Genomic DNA, 22,604 nt, shown 5'->3' with positions numbered 1-22,604 from the left:
TTTCGTTGAGCCTTGCTTTTGAGTTAATGAAGGGAAAGTAACACAAATGTTGCAGAAAAACTGTCAACAGTGCTTATGACAGTAAATTTTAAAATTGTGGTTTATGCTAAAAGATCATTCATAATTCAACTAAAGGTAAGTTTGCAGTTTAACAGAAAATTTTAGAAATATGGTTAAAATTCTGGCCCTGTGATATATTGACCGAGGATTTTAGAATTATTCACTTTGAGTCTCAGTGTTCTTATCTGAAAATGAAGGGTAAGAAAACTGATAGGGTTGATGTGATATTTAAACAAGATAAAGTATGTGAAAATCATTTAAAATTAATGTAATACAAGTACTAGTTATTATTATGTTATAAAGTCATTTGATATCAAAGTAATCACATATCAGAGAAAAAATTTAATGGATATGTTTTGCGTAGCAAGGTTATTACATTGAAATAATAAGGAACAGAGGACAATTTCAGAAATGACTTTTTAGCAGCTCAGCTTCTCCCTTGAAATTTACTATTGTCCTGGGAATATCACATGATTCAAAAGCTGAGCACTTCTTCATGGCATTTAATTAAAATGCAGCCTGAACATGCTATGTGAAGAATTTTAAACAGTCTTGCTCAATATGAAATATACCCAATGTCAGCATATTACATCTTCTTTTACTAGTAGTTTCCCATCGGGATGTATTTGATAGTCAATCTGTGAAACGCATAGATTGGATTTTTGTAACTTTTGAAATGCTTCTTAATATACTATCTCTGTTTTGTGATAAATTTATAATTATTATCCCATTTGCAAAGGTCTAGGAAATTAATATTTTAAAAAATATTGCCAATCTCTATAAATTTGAGTTCTCAAGTTTCCAATGACTTAAAATGGGATAAAATAATCTAAAACACATGTTTCTTTCACAAGTACTAGTTTTTGAAAACCTCCTCCATATAGACAAAGTAAAGTGGATAGATATAAAGAAATTTTTTGTTAAATATTAAATGTTTTCTAGATCATCAATTATCCACATCAATTCCCACTGTTAATAAAGTGCACCAGATAATTGTATAGCTCAGCTGCTCTCTATGACTTCTTGTTTCTACACAACAATGTAGAAATTAGAATTCAGGAATCAGTGACAAAGGCCATTCAGAGTTGCTAGGATTTCCCAGTAGGAAAGATGAAACCAAGTTCGTGGGTCCTTAAGTTTATGTCATTTCTTTTGGGGAAAAAAAATCACAAAAATATAATGACTACAAACATATAAGAGAATGAATATTTATTTACCAGAGGTCCCAGCAGGTGAGGAACCCCTGAAACTTCAGCCTCACAGTAAATTCATCTCTATCCAGGTACTGAACGGGATGGGGCTCCTTTCCTGGATGGGGTGCTCTACTCTTCCTCTGTCTATATTCCACCTGCCTCTCGCCTTAGTGTAAAGAATCCAGATGGGCGATGCTGGAGAGACAAACAAATGTCGTATTCCTAAAGAGCTAGCAATCCTGCTAGAGCAAATGTTTCTAAGATTTCAGGCTATGGTTGGGGAACAGAAAGTCAGCTGAAAATTCATGCCAATTATACAAATAGAACTTGGATCCAAGAGATGTGGTTTCTTTCAATGCAGACAGGAGAATCTGGCAGCCCATAGATTAACCAGTTCTTGAGCTAATTCCTTATATCATGTGCAAGTGTGACGGTGCTGGAAAAATATCAGGGTCACTGTTGGTAGCTTGATGCGTACATGCTTGTGGTCTCTGTTAGGAGAGAATCAAACAGACCTTTTTAGGAAAATGATGTCTGGCTTGTTGAGTGGATTAACTTCCACCCTAGCTGTGAGGCAAGGGAGTTTCGGAGAGCTATTTGGGTGACAAATTGCACAGATACGATGGCATTTCTTTTCTGTCTGAGTGACAGTGTGCTGACTGGCGATCTGATTGTGTAGTAATGGCTGGGCAGCTCTAACTAGCAGGCCGTTCTGCTTTGAAGCACATATAGCTAGTTTAGATGTAAAATGACAGGAGTTATATGAGCAAAGGAGAGAACTTGCTAATAACTTTAAAACGAATAAATGTATAAATTTTGCTGAAAGTTGTGTTTTTTAAAAGTTTGCTTATGTACTGTCAATTTTTCGTGATGGATTTCAGAAGTACAGATGTGAATCCATTCAGCATAAAAGATTGCATTGGGGGGAAAAAAAAGAATTTAACATATTTTTGTTCTGATTTAACTCTACAGTTCTTCTCAACTAAATTCCAGCCTTCACCTGTAAGTGTCATGTCATTATTCCTTCAAAATCACCCACCCAAACATGACTTGGGACTGTGCTGGGCATTGTGTAAAGGGGATATCAGTCAGAAAAATAAGATAAATTAAGCAAAGTTTGTCTTTCTGTATCATCTGTTTTCCCCATGAGCCTCATTATTTATTTCTCTTTCCTGGTCTTCATACTCCTCCATTCCGTTACCTGTCATCACTCTCCCCTACCCCACTGTCTTCTGCTACAGTGTCAGCTGATAAGGTATTTGTTCATTAACAACTAAGCTTAATTCTCCAATGTACTTAGTAAAATTGTCAAAGCCTTTGCAATGTGAAAAAATAAAACTATAGTGGTGGAATGACAGGTAGTGGGAGTTAAACTTGAAGAAATTCCTTTAGTTTCCTCTAAATAGAACCATGGAATAGCTTTCTACTTTACTCTCCAGTCAGTCTATTTCTATAAGAGAACCTTTTTAGGAGGGAATAATCTAATATAAGCAATAAAATAGACTCAATATAGACAGAGGCAGCCAGGCTCCAAGTCAACTGAAGAATTAGACTTTCAGAGTTTGAAGGGTCCTTAGAGTTGGACTTGTCAAACCTGGATTTTCTTCATCATAAAACTGAGCCTTAGAGAAGGTAAGTGAATTGCACATGATCATTCGGATAACTCATTGGTAAATTTGGTACTAGAATTCAGGTATCATAAAATTTCTAGTCCAGTGCTGTTTTTATCAGTCATATCATGCGACTTCCCCAAAGTATGTCAGTCCAATAAAACACAAGTGAAGAGGAGCATATCATCATGTTTTTATTTTTAACATGGAGTAGAAATTATGAGACAGGAGAATCAAGTTTTATGAATATATTGGGGAAAGGTAAAGAGATAGAAGACAAAGGAGTAAACTTTAAAAACAGAAGGATGATCCTTCCTGAAACCAGATGGAAGTGGTATGGAAGGAACATGATAATGGATACAGTTAGAGAATGAATATTGTTCTTCACCTGTCACTGAAATCCCAATCCTCGGGCTTCCCTGGTGGCGCAGTGGTTGAGGGTCCGCCTGCCGATGCAGGGGACACGGGTTCGTGCCCTGGTCCGGGAAGATCCCACATGCCGCGGAGCAGCTGGGCCCATGAGCCATGGCCTCTGAGCCTGCACGTCCGGAGCCTGTGCTCCACAATGGGAGAGGCCACAACTGTGAGAGGTCCGCGTACCGCCAAAAAAAAAAAAAAAAATCCCAATCCTCTTCCCTGCCTTGGCCAAGGTAAATCAAGGTCATAACCAAAAGTCATGTTGAATACATGCCTTTTCCATTTTCCTATCAGCCTTAAGTGCAGGAAGATAATAATAAATTACTTTCAGTTGAGGCACATTAATGGGGATTTATCAGAGAAGAAAGAGTTTGACTCGACCTAGATTTGGTGTCAGCAGGAAGGCACATTTGTCTGTTAGGTGCTTCTAAAATGTCCCTTATTAGAGACCAAAGCAGTGAATGTAACGATTAACTCAGTACTTATACTTGCCTGTAACAGCAGCTCATTACTTGAAGCAGATGCCCCAACCATATCTCTTAGTCCTTCAGAGCATGCTAGCTAGACTTTCAACTGCCAGTACCTGCATTTCTTTTCCTGAGGGCGTTTTCTGATTGCTAAAGCCCAATTTGCCTCCTACATGGTAGACAGATTTGCCAGGGAATTAATGCTCCCTGGGAGGAGCCATCAACTAATGAATGATGAGTTGGTACGTAAATAACCCAGCTTCCTTACAGCTCCTTGAGGCATGTGTTTTCCATTGGTCTGTAGAGTTTCCCCACAGAGGCAGCTATTTTGATGATGCACTCTTTATTGGTGGCCTTCCCTTCTGTGTCTCACTTTACTGGTGTTTTCTTCACCTCTCAAGTGAACTACTTGCTACTTGGACTGCTAATCCTGGTCTCAGGGTCTACTTTGGAGGGAACCTGAATGGAGACATCAATATTGCTCATTACGTTAGCAATGGACTCTTACAACAAACCTCAGGAGAATCCACCTGTATCAGACATCCAGTTGCAAGAAAGAGCAAACCTAGTTTCAGAAACTTGAAAGAATAAGGGGTAGTTTTCTTCTATTACAAAAATTCCAGTGGCAGACAGTTCGTAGAGTGGATTCAGCTGCTCAGTGATCCTATCAAGGAACTCTGTCCTGTCATCATCTTTAGCTTTCATCCTTAGGCTTTTTGCTCATATAACAAAATACTTGTTGCATCTCAAGGACCAGAGCCGTATTCCAGACAGAAAAAAGAGAAAGTCTAAGCTTTCCTTTTAACAGAACTTTGTCTTTTTAGTGAGGCAAAGGAGCCCTCTCTAGGCTTCTCCACATCTCATTAGCTGAACTAGATCACATGCCCATCATAAACCAGTCACATCCCAGAAGAATGAGATTAGAATGCCTTATTTAGATTAATCATGATTCATCCCTGGTGGAGGTCCCTACTGAACAAATCAGGAGACCATTAGCTGAGAAAAAAAGCAGAAGTGGCTTGGGTGGGTAGTGGACAGCATTTCCCACATCACCTGCCCCCCAATATCATATTGTTTGTCAGCACCATGGTAACTATTTCAGCTTCCTATTTCCGTGTGAACCATTCCATCCCAATTGCGTATCAGCAGACACATACTTGGCATTGAAATATAGACGCTCTGCAGGGAGTGGTTTTAATTTGCCTTTCTTAAAAGTCTGTTTCCTGTTCTCTTTTATTGAGTTCTACATAACTTTAGAAACTATATTTCTGATTCCAGACAAATAAAATTTTTATAGCCTAAAAGCTGCAAGATGTGCTAATCAACAATTGTCTGTAAAAGAGACTCTGCTCACATAAGAGTCCTGTTTTTTCAGGTATGAGAAGGGGAAAGAATTCTAAACACTAAAGCTACTTGGAAATAACATGTTAAATGAAATTGAAGGCTGAACACATTCAAAAGAACAAAAGCTCTATTTAGTTACCGTGAAAGTGTCCTTGCAAAGATGTCTGTAAGGAATCTCTTTGGGAAAAGGACAGTCTCTTCAACAAATGGTGTGAAGAAAACTGGATATTCTCAGGTAAAATAAAATTGGACCCTTATCTTAAGAATATACAAAAATTAACTCCAATAGATTAAAGACTTAAATATTAGAACTGAAACTATAAAACACCTAGAAGAAAACATAGGGGAAAAGCTTCATGACATTGGTCTTGGCAATGATTTCATGAGCATGACACCAAAAGTACAGGCAACAAAAACAAGAGTAGAGAAGTGGGACTACATTAAACTAAGAAGCTTCTACACAGCAAAGGAAACAATCAACAGAATGAAAAGGCATCTGTCATAATGGAAGAAAATATTTTCAAACCACATATCTGATAAAGGGTTAATTTCAAAAATATATAAGGAGTTCCTACAACTCTACAACTAATAATCCAATTTAAAAGTGGTCTAAGGACTTGGATAGACACTTCTCCAAAGAATACGCACAAATGACCAACAGGTATATGAAAAATGCTCAACATCGCTAATGCTAATCATCAGAGAAATACAAATCAAAACCACAGTGAGGTATTACCTCACACCTATTAGGATAGCTATTCTCAAAAAAAAAGACAGCAAGTGTTGGTGAGGATGTGGAGAAATTGAAACCCTTTCACACTATTGGGGGGGATATGAAATGTACAGCTGCTATGGGAAAGAAGTATGAAAGTTCCTCAAAAATTAAAAATAAAACTACAATATGGTCCAGCAATCCCACTTCTGAGCATTTATCCAAAATAATTGAAATTGTGATCTCGAGGAGGTATCATTCGCATGTTCATTGCAGCACTATTCACAATAACTAAGATGTGGAAACAGCCTAAATGCCTATCAACTGATGAATAGATGAAAGAAGCATGGTATATACGTATGATGTAATACTATTTAGCCTTTAAAAAGAATGAAATTCTGTAAGATATGACAACATGGATGGATCTTGAGGACATTTTGTTAAGTGAAATAAGCCAGACTACTGCAAGACGAATACTGCATGATTCTACTTATTTCAGTATCTAAAATAGTCAAATTCACAAAATCAAAGACTAAAGTGGGTGTTACCAGAGGCCGGGGGAGAAAAGGATGGAGAGTTATTAATCAGCAGGCATAAAGTTTCAGTTAAGTAAGATAAATAAGCTCTAGAGATCTGCTCTAAAACATCATACCTATAGTTAACAGTAATGAACAATTAAAATGGGTTAAGAACGTAGATCTCATGTAAATGTTCTTGCCGCAATAAAGTAAAAAAATCAAGAAAAATAAGTCCCCCTGGAAACAGCTGGACTTCTGGTGTTGAATATTGTTTCCTGGGGAATGTAAACATTAATCTTAAAACACTGAATGCTAACTGGTTGTCATAGGAGAGTGTATTCTAGTGGGCACCTGGAAGTTCTAAGGAAATATAAAAATGTATTCTTTTGGGGGGACAAGAGCCTCAAACTTCATCTCTGTCCTTTACATTAGCCAAAGGAGAAATGAATAAATCAGTGACTCAGATATCCAGTCTTAAACTGCACAAGGTATTTTCTTCCTACAAGAACAAGACATCCTGTTTGAAGCAGAATCTAGTCCATCAAGGGCCAGAACTTGGGACTTTTGCCGATCATATGAATGGGGTCATTCCTGCTTTCTAGGGAGTCATATAGAACAGTTTAAGGAATTAAATGGAAATGAAAATTCATGAAACTCACTTACCCTAAACTAGAATTTATTCTGCTCCATGAAACTATGAAGCAGATGCAGGTGATTTTGATAATTACCTGTCTTATGATTTTGAAATCCTTTTGATTCCTCTTGGGAAACAGTTAATCCAGAAAAATCCTGTGCTCTGTTGTTAAAGGCCAGGCATTGTCTCAGGTGCCTTAGCTGAATTAACTGTTACTCTTCTCAACAATCCAAAAAGGGGAGTGCTCTTATTACCATTCCCATTTTACAGATGGGGAAAAGGAGACACAGAAAGGTTAAGCTACATACCCAAGATTTCACAGCAAGTACATGGCAGAAGCAGGGTTCACTGAGACCCAGGCCTACTAATCCTGGAGCCAACATTTTTAACCATTTTCACTTACATGGAAGATTATTAGAGAAGTGTCCTGACTGTGTAAGCTGAGTTGTATGTCACTAACCCACAAACACATCAAGAATGGGGAGGGGTAGTCCTTCAAAAAATTAACTTCACATAAAGTTACCTGTTTCTTAAGAAACTTCGTGTCATTTACTGAGTCTAACAGTAATTATGTTACTACAGAAGTAATAACTCTGCATGTTTTATTAACAGTCTCTTCCAGAGTGCTTTAACAAGCCATCAAAGTTTGACTCTCCTAGAATCCCTGTAATTCTTATTGCTTCAACCTCAGCAGTTCCTGAGACATTAGTAAAAATAACCCTGATAAGCTGAACCCTGCAGATGATCACATTCTGAAGGGCAGCGTGTCGGTTAACTGCTTTTACAGAACTTTGGCATTAACTGCTGTGGGGTCATCAGAGAAACTTTATTAATATTAAAAAGAGAACAATGGTTTTATTTAAATTTCTGGAATAATGCATTATTTTGGTATATTTTGGTATAGAGTATGGCACATAGTAAAAGTTTTTACTAGAAGTTAAATTATATAAAATAGGGCAACTTTATTTTTACCTTATTATTTATTTACTTTTTTTATATGTATATGTAGATTAAAATATTCTGATTAAAAATTTTAAAGATGTAGAAAAGGATGTGGTATCTCATGAGATGTTTGAATAATAGATGATGAAAATGTGATGATTTTTGAAGGAAAAATATGTGAATTTAGTTATTACTATTTGTTCTCACGTAAGTTGTTTCAAATATAAGGGCAAATTCTGGAAACATGATGTCCAGCCTAAATGCCTATCACTTCCTCTCCATTTCCAGTCCTGTCTAACTGTAGGATCTGAGCAGGAGGTCTTGGGTTCTAGGGGATGATGTCCCTCAGGAAGCTGGTTTGGGGCTTCCTCCCTGAGTGTCAAGCCAGAGCCTCTAAACTCCTATTGGGGAGCCCTAGAACAGGGGTTAAAACCAGGGAGCCTTGAGGAATGTGTGTACCTCCAGGGGTAAAACTGGCATTGGCTCCATATGAATATGTCTGTTCTCACTGGTCCCTAAGAAGAGGAAAGAAAACTGAGTAGCTGGGCTAAACCTGCACTGTGTGAGGAGACAGGAGAGTGGGGAGTGTTCCCCTAGCTCTCCCCTCTTCCCCTGTGGCCCCCAGAGTTAGACAGCCCTTTCCTTCCTCTTAGTGGACCACCACCACTTACGATATGTCATACCTGAGCCTAAGCGTGCCAACAACAAGAGAAAAGGCAGGAGTACAGCTATGTGGTGCCACCATTCAGAGAAAGACCAAACCAAAGAGGTAGGTGCCTGGAGAAATAGCCTTCTGAAGACCCCTGAGGAGAATCCAAAGATTTTTCTGGAACTGAAATACCCAAATAAACAAGACTTTCAAACGAACAAGCAATAGGTGAATTGAAGAAAAGAATGGACTCTGTTGATATTTACATTAGTGACAAGAAATGTCAAGTAAAAGAAATCACCCAAAGAACAGAACAAAAACAGATGTAAAAAATGAAAGACAGACATGAATGAGTCCAGAGATTTAGCACTTGAATAATAGGTTTTCCACAAAGAGACAGATGTAAAAGATGGGTGAGAGACAGTCACTTTACAGAAATAGATGAAAATTTTTCCAGAATAAATGCAAACCTGAGTTTGTAGTTTGAAAGAAGATCTGAATTCCAAGCAGGTTTGGTAAGAGAAAAACAAAGCAAAATAGAAAACATACCTGGGCATATTGTAGTAAAATTCTTGAACTACAAGCATGAAAAGAAAAATTTTCATGCTTCCAGACAGAAAAAATAAGACACCTCCCCAAAAGAAAAAGAAATAGTTTTTAGTAAGGACAGTGTGTCATAGAGGCTAAGAATGATGACTTGAGATACACAGTCTAGTTTTGATTTTTAGTTCCTCCATTTATGTGACCTTGATTAAATTAACTGTATTTGTTTGCTCATATAGAATAGTGATAGTGATGGTACTTAATCCATAAAATTTTGTGAGGATTAAATTAACCAGTAGTTAATTGATATACAGTACCTAGAACTATACCTGGCACACAGTAGCAATAATACTAATATTGCAATTATTATTAGATTATCTCAAAGCTGCAAGTCAGAAGACAGAAGAAAATGAACAGCAGCAAAAAACTAAATTCAGAGATTCTGTACCCAGCCAGTTGTCCTTTGTCCTGGTGCTGTCACCAGACATCTGTGGCTATACAAGAATTCAGGGAGTGTATTCACATACCCTATCTGAAGAATTTTGAAAAATGCATGATCTTTATCTTAAGGGAATATGAAGAAGGGAGGAAATAGAGACCTCCTTCATCTTACACCTAAATGAGAGGGACCTCACCTAGGCCCCAAGCTTTACAGGAGCCCTTAGATAAGGGGTCCCCAACCCCCGGGCCAGAGACCGGTACCAGTCTGTGGCCTGTTAGGAACCGGGCCTCACAGCAGGAGATGAGCGGCAGGCAAGTGAGTGAAGCTTCATCTGTCGCTCCCTATCACTCACATTGCTGCCTGAACCACCCCTCTACCCCCGGTCCATGGAAAAATTGCCTTCCTCGAAACCAGTTCCTGGTGCCAAAAAGATTGGGGACCACTGCCTTAGATCACAGACAGACTAAAATAAATTTACTGCAGAACATTTGGATAGCCCTAGATCTAGATACCCCTAGGTGTCTAGAGCTAGTGCTCATAGCTGGCAAACCAGCTGTAAATATCCACTCTTGAGATGAGCATTGTTCAGGGACATGCTTCTCTAGAGCTCTTCCAGGGCATGGAGGATATGAGTAACACAGTACTTAGGTCGGGAAAAAATATTGTAATTAATTTATCAAACCTTCTTCTGAGATAACATGATTGCAGTATTTCTTCCACGTTGAAGTATCATTTTTCACTAGTACTGAGGGTTATTTTTTCTTGCTTCTCTTCTGTTCCAATTCTGTAGGTACTAAAAAATTAGCATGCTATTTGCAACAGTTGCATATTGAGGCTGAGGAATATTTTACAGTATTAACAATGCAAATTACTTCTAAATTTGCATATATGTAGATTCGATATAACATGAATAAAGCATATATACTGAAATCATTGATACTAGATGAAAACTGAATACTAAAATAGAGAACAGTTTTATTTTTGTAAAAGAGAAAGATTTCTTAAATGTTTAAAATTATATCAAAATTCAGCCTTTTAAAAATAAGCTTGAGTGGGAAGCAGCCGCATAGGACAGGGAGATCAGCTCTGTGCTTTGTGACCACCTAGAGGGGTGGGATAGGGAGGGTGGGAGGGAGACGCAAGAGGGAGGAAATATGGGGATATGTATAGCTGATTCACTTTGCTATAAAGCAGAAACTAACATACCATTGTAAAGCAATTATACTACAATAAAGATGTTAAAGATAAAAAAAATTTTTAAATAAAATAAGCTTGATTCAAATTTTTTATTAATTACAAATTACATTTTAATTTTAATAGATTAAATATATTTGAAGGATTTTTTTGAAAACACAAAATAAAAATTTTAATTTTTTTTTTTTTTGCGGTACGCGGGACTCTCACTGTTGTGGCCTTTCCCTTTGTGGAGCACAGGCTCCGGACGGGCAGGCTCAGTGGCCATGGCTCACGGGCCCAGCCGCTCCGCGGCACGTGGGATCTTCCCGGACCAGAGCACGAACCCGTGTCCCCTGCATCGGCAGGCGGACTCTCAACCACTGCGCCACCAGGGAAGCCCTGTGTGTTTTTATTTTATAAGCATCACTAGTTCATCAACAGAACCCTCAGACATATGCAATAATTGGATTCAGTTGCTTTTTATGGTTTGTTAACCCTTGGCTTTTATTTATTTATTTATTTATTGGCCACACATGCAGCTTGTGGGATCTTAGTTCCCTGACCAGGGATTGAACCCAGGCCCTCAGCAGTGAGAGTGCGGAGTCCTAACCACTGAACTGCTAGGAAATTCCCTACTTTTGGTTTTTAAAAACCATAGCTCTGCCTATACTTTCTGATTTTGTCCTTTTACAGGTATATATTTCCAACATTGGATCATACAGCATATTTTATTTAATAGTTTGTTAACTTGATTTATACATGAACTTTCAAATATTTATAGAGGCGTGTGGACATTCATTTGTCCTCTTGTCTTGGTCCCACAAATATTGAGGGTAGGCCCGGTAGTGAACAATGAAACTCAATTAAACCACACAGATATTGACAGACTATCTGGGAGTGTAATGTTAGTGCTAAGTAAGAACTCTTAAGTTTTGAGGGAAAAGCTTCAAGGAAAATTCTGATACTAGCATAGAACTATAACAATTAAGCAACTTAAGCAAACCCAGGAGTTGGTCATTGGGAAAGAAGGGGAAAATTAAGTTATTCTTAAAAAGTCTCGTAGGAGTGTTGAGGGAGAAGCAGAGAGTGATATTTGATGTCTTATTTTCAAACATGTAGGGAAATTTGCATCTGATTATGAGAGAGAGGGATGGAAATATTTACATAATTCAAGACAGTTTACACACACAGATACACATACAGAAAGATTTAAAAAGCACTCCTGTGAATAAGATGCACTAGTCATCAAACTATATGCCACAAAACAATCTAACAAGATAAATATATACCGCAAAAAGTTACAGATGCAAGGAGTGCATGACAAAAATGCAATTATAACAGTAGACTTCAGTGTATCTCATTCAACATTAGCTCTAACACCTCCAAATAAGTTAACAACATAGACTATATTGACAACAAGGAACTCAAATATGTGACAGTGCATTTGTTACTATGTTGACAAAGCTTTGATAAAAACTGGACATTTACTTGACCATAAAGAAAATTTTAATGAAAGTTTCAGCATATATATTACAGGCCACAGTTCTGATCGTGTTCAATAAAGTTAGAAATAAATATTTTTAAAGCGACTAAGAAAATCTCTAATAGTTGGAAATAAATATATTCCTGGGTAACCTTCATATCAAAGAAGAAATAAAAAAGAAAGGTAAAATCTATATCAATTAGTAAAAAAATGAGATTCTTCATTAGCATAAGATTCTAAAAGGGAGTTAAAGTTGTTCCAAATTGGTAGCATCTTCTGGCTTCTGGCAGAAATAGACACATACACTCTACAGTAGAAAATATATCCATGTCAGGCCTCCAGGGTTCCTACTTATTAAGACAAATAGGAGGTTGCGATACAGGATCGCCAAGCTCACATGGAATCAAGGCACCTTAGGGAATATTCAATGGAAACCACATATAACATACTTAGACCTCTAAGAACTTCAGATTTTGAAGCTTATGGAATAGTTAAAAGATAAAATCATGAATATGAACAAGCAACAGAAAATTTTTTTATAGAAAAGTAGAATGCTATAAATGAATATTTGTTAAAATAAAAAATAACGCAGGGGAAAAGTGAACCTGCAAATTATACACAATGCTGAAACTAGTGAACTAAAAAAAATCAGAAGAAATTATCCAGAATATGGCACAATGAGACAAAGATACGAAATATATTTTTAAAAAGGTAAGATCTATGGAATATAGAATAATAATGTCCAACATATCTAATCTCAGAGAAAGAAGATGAAATAAAGAAGAGGAACATTTGAAGGGATTATGGCTGTGAATCTCAGAGAATTACTCAGGATAAATAAGAAGAAACGCACATCCAGACACATCATAATGAAATGGATTATTATCAAAAGTGAAGAACAGCCAGAGAGAAAAGAGCGATCATCACAAGGGAGCAACAATTAGACCAACAGCAAACTTCATAGCAGCAGTGGGAGCCAGGAGCCAGTTGAATAATGTCTTCAAAATGTTGAGAGAAAATGACTGTCAGCCTAGAATAGTATACCCATCAAAACTCTCTTGTAAGAGTGAAGGTGAAGGAAATATATTTTCAGAAAACAAAAGCTGAGTTTTATCATCATCAGACCTATATGAGAACACCTGATGAAATATGTACTCTGGGAAGAAGGAAAGTAATGTCTGGGTTGGAAGGAAAAAGGTTGAACAAAGAACATGAATATAGATAAATCTAAAATAAACTTTCCATGTTAATTTGACAGGTTAAAATGCAAACCTAAGTACTGGACAGGAACAGTATGTAAACTGGGAGTGGAGTGGGAGTGAGAAGATTTAAAGTGTTTCAAGATTCTTGCATTACTTGGGAAACAGGATAAAGTAGTGTTTAATTTTAGACCTTAAATTAAACATGGATTTGGTGAACCACTGGAAACATAAAGTGAAACAAATGGAGATAGAAGGTACAATTTCCTAACCGTAGGCAGATAAAAGGGAAAAATCAAATCCAACAATGCATAGAAATCAATATGGAAAAGGTTAGAAACAAGTCTAACTGTATTAATTATCATAAGGAATATAATAAAACCATGGTAGCCAGTTAAAAGAATGCTATATTGGGTTTAAAAATTCAGATATAAATTGTTTTACAAGGGACACAACATGTTCTTACACTGTCAAAGTTTCCTAAGAAGCCAATACAAGGAAGGGATCAGATTTGCAAGAGATTTATTGGGGAAAATGCCTGTGGAAGATTTAGAGAAAGGGAGTAGGAGTATGAGGAGAGAACCTTCGAACAGTGAGGCAGGTCTGACACCTGTAAAAGGGAAGAGGGGAAAAGAAGAATTGGATAGTAAGAGCCCCAGACAGCAGCACAGTTCTGAGAAAGCCAGACCAATGGAGTCCATAGCAAAGAAGGACCATTAGAGTGATCCCATATTGGGCTTCAATGGCCAGTCTCTACTACCCGCACTGTTCTCAGTCCTTGGCTGAGAGCATCCCAGGTGAAGCACGTCCTTGGTGGGAAAATTGCGGTGGATTTGAAAGTGTGGCAACTGGAGGTCATCAGTCAACGACCTCTGTTGAAAGAAGATTTGAGCAGTGCACTATTGTGGTTGCCACAGACAGAAATGGTGAAACTTAAAGATGGGGAAAGATATACAAAGCTAATACTAACAAAAATAAGGTGAGGTGTCTATATTAAAAGTAGAAAAAATCGATTTTAAGACAAAAGGCTCTCTTTATGAAAATCAATCTCATTAGTTTCTGGTTTACCCTTCTTATATTTCTCTTTGCAGGAACATGTATATTTTTATTTGCCTTAAACGAAAGTTAACATACTATATTCTATTATTAGGTTAACATACTATAGTTTATTATCTTATTAAGAACTATTATTCTTTTACACTTTGCATTTTTCACTTCATAATATGCCATAGAAATCATTCCGTATCAGTTCATAAAGATATTCCTCATTATTTTATACACTCACATGGTACTTAACTGTAGGATATATCATAGTTTATTCAACGTGAATCCGTAAAAAGAAACATGTGAGGGACAAACTAGAATAGTGAAATTGCTTACCTATATGAGTGATGGGAAGCGAGTGGAGGAGGTGACGAGAGAGATGGAGTTACATTTCTGAGTGTGCCTTTTTATGTGATTTTGACTTTCAGAACATACTTAAAAATATTGTCTAATCACATCAACAAGAATGTGAAAAAACCTCTTCAAAATGGAATATAAACAGAAACAAATTTCAAATTAGTAACAAAATCACACTGAGTGGAGAAAATGAATAACCAAGTGACCTTCTAATACATACATTGAATTTTTATGTTTTATCAGACTGAAGATAAAAAGAATTATAAACAGATATGAATTCCAATTAGTTTTTTTTTTTTACAGTAGTATGGGTTAGCAATTTGAAACTGTAAAATTGAGATTGAACAAATGAGTAAATATACTGAGGAAATGAGAAGCAGTTTTTTTCACTTTGAATAAGAGCTACAGTATGGATAGAGAGATGATTGAAGCATCCGGAGTTGGACTGCAATTGGAGGTATTAGCATAAACTCATGGATTTTAAGATAAATGTAAATAGATAAAAATAAAGAAATATATGTTTGTGTATCTCTCACCCCCTCAGTACCCCAGGTTGTCTGCAGAAAGAGCCCAGAAATAAAGACATCTCAATAGCAGTGAGCACACCTATTTTGGTTACTAAATGCCATTGCCCACAAAGAGGAAGTTGAGCTCCTTGGAATAATGTCTGATTCTAGGGCTGTGACAGGAAAAGTACAAGATGAACCAGAAAAAGCAGAACATCATTAAAAAAAATAATGGGGATGTGTCAAAAGGATTTAGGAGCCAGCTTGAAGGGGTGGGGAGTTTCTAGATTAGAACCTTACTCTGTCTCTGGGAGAAATGCTCCTTTGTTCTCTGTGGAGCCTGGTTTCATTTTCTGAAAAATTCTTTTTTTTCCCCCTGATATTCTCCACAGCCCATCTGAAGTGGGATTTAGGAATTATCCAAAAGGTTTCTAGAGTTTTCACTGCTTATTATTTTGCCCATGGAATTTTGAGGTTCCAAGGGTTTGAAGACTTGGATAATGACTGGACAATTGTAGCGGTTTCTTTGGCAGCAAAGATCCCTCAGAAACATAGTAGAATTTTGATCTATTTGTTTCCATTCAGTCCCATGTATCAAGACTCACATCCCAAATTCATTCCTAAAGGTCATATGACTTAAACATATGACTGTTTCCTCTCCCCATGTCCCTATTTTCCAACTTAATGGTGTCTGCTTTGGACGCATTTGAAAGAATAGGCTTGGGTGGGACTTTAATAGCCTTATGCTGATATTTGCCACAGGGCTGAATCACTTTATTTAACTTCGGATTCTTAATAGTCCTCTGTTTCTCAAAGATTTTATTATTCAGTTTTTTACTTCTTAGATGCTAGAGGATTTAGCTTTTTCATCCTTGTGATTTCCAACTGTGATTTCAAATCAGCCAATTTTTGCATAAGATTGTTTTCTGTTTGTTCTGATATACCTTGCTAAAAGCAGCAAGAAAAGGTGCCGTGCATTAATACTCGTTCCAACCACTTCTCCTGAAGACACAGGCTCAGTAAGCATATAGTCTGTCTGAGTTATGACAGGTGGCAATTTAGCAAATATTTTGCGTCTGTATAGTATTGACTTCCACTTTTTCCAGCCTGTGTTATCTTTCCTCACTGCCTACACTTGACCTCCAAGCCAATGTAATTTGATTTTTGTTGTAAGAGCGCTCTATGTTAAGGGGAAGCTCTCTGTATTAACTAGGATAGCATCACCTACTGCAACATGTAAACCCTAACCTGTCAGTTATACCTACCTAACATAATGGTCCACTGAGTGCCCTGGTTGCTGGGCAGTTTTCCTTTACACAGTAATTCAATCCAGGGCCTCAGATTCCTTCCATCTTATGCCCCTAGAGTCTTGCTGTCCTCACCACCAACCAATGGATGGGAAATGAGATCATGCAACCTAAAAGTGACACACAGCACTTCAGCTCACATTCCATTGGTAAGAAGTAGTAACATAATCCATGGTTGAGTGACAACTCCACATTCTGGAAGAGGAAGCACAAATTGTATGTAGAGAGCTGGCTTTCTCTACCACTGTTTGCAATCAGTACTACATAACCCTTTGGTTAAACTTAAACAGTCAGCTGCACAAAACCTGACTTGCTTGTCTGCTTTCTCTCCCAACATTGGTCAAAGTAACCTTTTTTCTCTATAGTAAAGTCAAATCCCTAATGTAAAAATAAAATTTTATCGAGTGTAAGGCTTTGCTTCTGTTAAACTTCATCATGGCAGTAGCATCTCTGTTAAGATGGTCATAGTTTAAAGAACATATTTTATTGAGTAAAACTTTGTAACAGAACGTAGAAATAATGCAGCTGGTGTTTCAGTGTGATTTTTAGGATTTGCTCTCTACTTTGTTGCGCTATTCTGTCCAGAATAATTTGTGCTCTCAAGGCTTCCACCACTCTCACATTTCTCAGAGAGGCAGTGTAATGGTATGCAGGCATGTTATGGATTGAACAGGGTTCACCAAAAACGTACGTTGAAGTCCTAACCCCCATTACCTCAAAATGCGACCTTATTAGGAAATAGGGTCATTTCAGATGTAATTAGTTAAGATGAGGTCATTAGGGCAATCCCTAATCCAATATGACTAGTGTCCTTGTAAAAGGAGGTAAGCTGATGTGGAGGCAGATGCACAGGAAGACAGCCATGTGATGAAGAAGGCAGAGATTGGAGTGGTGCAGCTATAAGCCTCCACTAGAAGCCGGGAAGAGGGAAGGAAGGACTCTACCCAGAGCCTTAGAGGGGACATGGTCCTGCTAACACCTTGAGTTGGGACTTCTAGCATTCTGAATGTGAGGAAATAAATTTCTGCTTTGATAAGTCCCCGGTTGTGCTATTGTTTTTTCAGCTCTGAAACACTAATACACGATTGTGTATTAAGCAGATCCGAGGCTGAATACCACTTTTCTCATTTGCCCTCCATATGGTCCTGGGCAAGATGCCTTACTTTTCAGAACCTATTCCCTCAACCATAAAATGGGGCAGACCTTTCGGGACCGTTAGGAGAAATCTTTAGCATAAGTCCTGTCACACTGTAAGTGCTGGGTTAGGGGAAGTTATTGTGGCTTGTTGCTTGTTGGCCTATTGAGAGCATAGTGTTTGGATATTGTTCAGATGTCACTGCTGTAGCTTGGAACCTAAGAAAGAATTTCTTCTGCACAGTATGGATTTGTACACCGAGGTATCTCTGTATTCTGCCACTCAGACAACAATCACTCCACACACAGACAAAATGAGCTATTTAGCTTTGGCCTCAGAGCAGGCAAACTCTTCTGTGAGAAAGGATCAAGAAGGATACAGTAATGCAGTCGATTCAGTAGTTAAAGAAATACTTCCTGAGCACTTAACATAGTCCCTGGCACTGCTCCAAGCCCAAGTGATGCAACGAGGAGAAAGGCAACATCCTCTTACAGATAATTTATAGGCAGGGTCAGGTGATGAGTCTTTTGAGGGCAGTGCCATGAGAGAGCTCAGGGAAGGGCATCTGTAGTGGCCCCGGAGGCCAGGAAAGGCTTCCTGGAGAAACTGCTCACTCAACTGAGCCCCCAGGTGGGAGTACTCATATTCAGATGAATAGGGATGTTTGGGGCACAAATACTCCAAGCAGAGGGAGTAAACCAGGAGCAAAGGCCCTATAATGGGTTAGCTTCCTGGGAATTTCTCCACAGCCCCTAAGAGTAGTTCTGTAGTCATATTTGTATGTTCTTGTGTATTTGAAGATATAATTGCCCTAGACTTGGAAAGTGTAACTCATTTAAGGCAACTGAGTCTTGTCTTCCTTTACAATCTTGCCATCTATTATGGTCTCCAGTTTGCTCCCCAAAATGCTTTTACTGCACTTTTTCAGTTGAAAAACAATTCTTCTGGATAAAATAATATAAAATAAAATAAGCAGTACAGCCTTTTTGCCTTTATTCTGTTATTTGTTAACAGGGTGCTATCTCCCCTAACAGTAGATGTAGTCCTCCCTTGCTTCTTTTATTTTCCAAATGTAGCTTTAAAAAATCATTTCGCTTTTTTTCTTTAGCATTTTTTTAAACCTTGGTTCACGGTTTTCTGAAAGCTACTTTTACAGATTTGTTTCTCCCATTTGCATTTGTGCTTGCTCAAATTGTGAAGCCCCTATTGTGAAGTATGTATATGTGAAGATGTTCTTTTCAAACATGAGTTCATCAGAGAGGCACCCCACTCCATGACCATATGGCTCTCTTTAAATGCCACTCCCCACCATCTTCATTTTTTTCTTCATTTAAACTTGAGCTTCAATTGTTCAAATAATATTTTTTTTAATTTTAGAGCTTTCCATGTCCCTTGAGCCATGTCTCCCTTTCAGATCTCTTGCCGTGAGATTATACCTATGCTTTTGAAACTTGCCTTCCTAAAATCTAAGGAACAGCCCTAATAATTCCTAGAGTTCTCTTCATTGATCATGGTAGCCACCAAGATGTCCTAGAAATGTAGACGCTGGGAGAAATTCCTTAACATGTGTAACAGGATATTGAATACAAGTTTTCCCATTGTCTTGGAGCTTCACAGATGCCCCAAATGCTGCAAACACCTGGTGACATGTTCTCCCACATTCCAAAGGAAGGGCCAGCCACCTCTGCTGAACATGCAAAGAGCATGGTCCAAAGTGAGTTATGCCACAAAAGTTCTTCCCCTACCTTGTATAAAGCTGTATTAGACAAGATGAAAAACATCATTGAGATACTGAAGTAGCTGGTAGGGAGGTCCTCTTTGGTGAGAGTAGTCAGTGTGCTGAGAGTTTCCACCTAACTTTCCCATAAAAAGAGAAGGGAGCGGTGAGCTTTCCCTTCCTTAAGTCAGTTGAGGTTGACTTCAAAAAACCAAAGCAAAACATAAAAGTGTGAAGAGCTTGGCATGTGATCCGTAGCCAGCTGCTCTTCAGAGCCAAGGACAGGGTAGTGTTGAGAATGGTCCAGATGCTGGTGAGCCTGACATGGATCACATGGAAGGGGAATGGGTGGTTTGTCTTGAGTTGAGAGGACCTTTGCTCAAGACACTGCTGGTTTGTGCAAGGTGACCTCGACAGAGTGGGAACTACCAGCAACCAGGGGCTTAGAGGGAGTTATAAGACCTACCAGAGGAGTTGCAGCCCACATCAAGGAAACTGTAGGCAAGAGCTCACCAGGAACGCAAGCTCTAAAGAACCCACAGGGTTACCCTATGGAGAAAAAAAATCAATGTTTGGCAGTTGCCACATCCAAAGAGCACTAATGACAGGTTTCAACTGAACCAATCAAGTAAGGAATTTTTTCCCCATATCTCATCTCTTTCCTCCAAGTCCAGCCCTGAAGGAACTAAGTACAGATAAGTCAATGGGGGATGAAAAGTAGAAGATGAACGAATGGAGAAGCAGCAGTCAGGTGTGGGAGAGACAGCTGGCAGTCCACCATGGATTGTGCTCTCTTTCCATAAGTATATCATACAAGAAAGTGACTGCACACCATGAGGTTACCTTTTCCAAAGACAATGTCCTTTGCATCTATATGAGGGCACGTGACTCATTTCTGCCCAGTGGAATGTGGATGAAAGTGATGTGTGTTACTTGCTACCCTGGCCTCCCATAAATCTTCCATGTTTTCACTTCCCCTGCTTGTGTCAGCTGGATGTTGATATCCAGGTTGTGGCACACACTATAAATACCTTACCCATGTGCCACCAGCCCTCAATATTTAAGTGCACACCAATCTATATTTCAACTGTCTGCACTTGAGTCTCTTTACCTGAAGGCTTTCTCTAGCCACTGGAGGCTTCTTTGCTCATATATATGGCAGTGGAAATGCCAGAGAATCAGCACCTCCCCCAGTATGTGAACAGTCCTAAGCCAATGACTGTTTGGAATTGGTGGATAAATACCCCAGCCTTCTTCTCCTTGGGTGAGATAGCATTGAGGTACATATTCTATACTGTTTCCCAACAGGATCAAGTTCTAGTTGCCCTCCATTATAACTTGTGTAATCATTATTGTCTTATTTCTATATCTCACTTCTCTACTCTTTAGAGATTGCTTGTGATTGCCTCCCCAATAAAAACTACTTTTGGTCAAATCCTTATTTCAGCGTCTGCTTCTCGGGAAACCCAGACTAAGTAAGACCAGGGAAATTTTTGGAAACTACATTACTGAAGGTAGCTGAGCCTCAGACATCTTATTAGATCCTTGAATGACTAGGTGGAGCAGAGCCCCCTCCTTTTGCCAGCACCACATTGCTCCAAACTCACCACAGCTGATTCCACATTTTATGAGCAAAAACTAAATTTCCATTGTGCTAAACCACTGTTACTTCAGGATTTATCTGTTATAGAACTTCAACTAACATGCTGTATGTGCCCCACTTTCCCTCTGACAGGTTTCCAAACATAAAGCAGATCCAGGCCAGGGAAAGGGAAAAGTTTTAAATTAGATGAGAGCTTGCAATTTTCATATTACTCTGGCTGGAGTGTGTGTGTGTGTGTTGAAAATGAAACTCATGATTTACTATCTGAGAATGACCAAGATTTCATCCAGGGATGAGGAAGAACAGGTTGAAAGAATATTTTTTAAAATAAAGTTGCTTTCTGCTTGTATCCCACTGAGTTCAGCCCTTTCAATAAACTGGTTATAAGTTAGGCATGTTTCTTTGATTCAGTAGAAGTAGCTACACTGATAGTTCAGTGTGAGCTAACAAAACAATATAAAAAAAGGTTTTTCTTGGCAAATTAAACATTGCCATGTTTAATTTTATTAGTTTTCCACTTGACCATGCATGCATTGAAAAAATGTAGCTATATGAATAAATGAATATTACTCCACCTCTGATATTAGCCTACCACTATTTTACTTACATGAAAGAGAAAGAAATTTTAGTTATGAACTTTGAGTTTGGAAGTTTTCATGAAAAATTCTAAGCCTCCCACTCTCTCCTCCCTATAACCTAGATGCTGTGTTTCTTTCTAGCTCCTTTGGGATGAAAGCTTTGGTGGAAATGGGTGCTTTGCTGTCAACTTCCCTTTACTTTCTGGGCACAGTCACCTGTTTAACACATGGCCCATGCTCTTTTATTCCTTCCCCAACCTTTCATCTGATGAAGAAGGCAGGGACAGCAGGGTCATTCCCAGATGTAGCCCTCTGGGGTCCCACTCTCCTGTAATGGGAATTAAGACAATAGTGACATCAAGAGAACAAACTAGAAGAGATTCTGAGTGCTCATGCAAACAAACAAACAAACCACAAACAAAATTTTCAAAGGAGAAAAAATAGCTCTAGTTCATGAATGCAAAATAATAGAATGGCTAAGGTCAAAATGGAAGCCAACAGTTTATGAGTCTTAGTTTTACCCTAATATTTTTGTACCATAAAAGGACACCTTCAAATTAAGTGAGATGTCATTTTATCAACAAGGTGAGATTAAAAATCTAAATTTCTTTGGAGTAATAATAATATATTACATTTATTGAGTATCCACTATGTGCCAAGTATTGTTCAAGGCACTATGTATATTCTAACTCATTTTATCTTTATGATACACTCTGCTAGGCAAGGACTCTCCTTATATCTATTTTATAGACAAGAAACTGAGGAATTGAGAGGGCAAGAAAATTGTTCCAAGTCACAGTGCTCAGAGGTATGGAGTTTTGATTTGACTTAAGGGAGGCTGGATTTCAAGCCCTGGGATGAACCACTGCTGCTTGGTGAGGCCCCACAGAGTGCCAGCCCTGGAGCCAGGCACTTCACCTTGATTTAACCCTCGAAACAATCTTCAAGATAGCATTCTCTAGGGACAA

Source organism: Monodon monoceros, unplaced genomic scaffold, assembly GCF_005190385.1.
Source record: "Monodon monoceros isolate NGI ecotype Baffin Bay Population unplaced genomic scaffold, NGI_Narwhal_1 Super_Scaffold_6, whole genome shotgun sequence".
NCBI lineage: Eukaryota > Metazoa > Chordata > Mammalia > Artiodactyla > Monodontidae > Monodon > Monodon monoceros.
Note: the sequence above shows the minus strand (reverse complement) of the source record.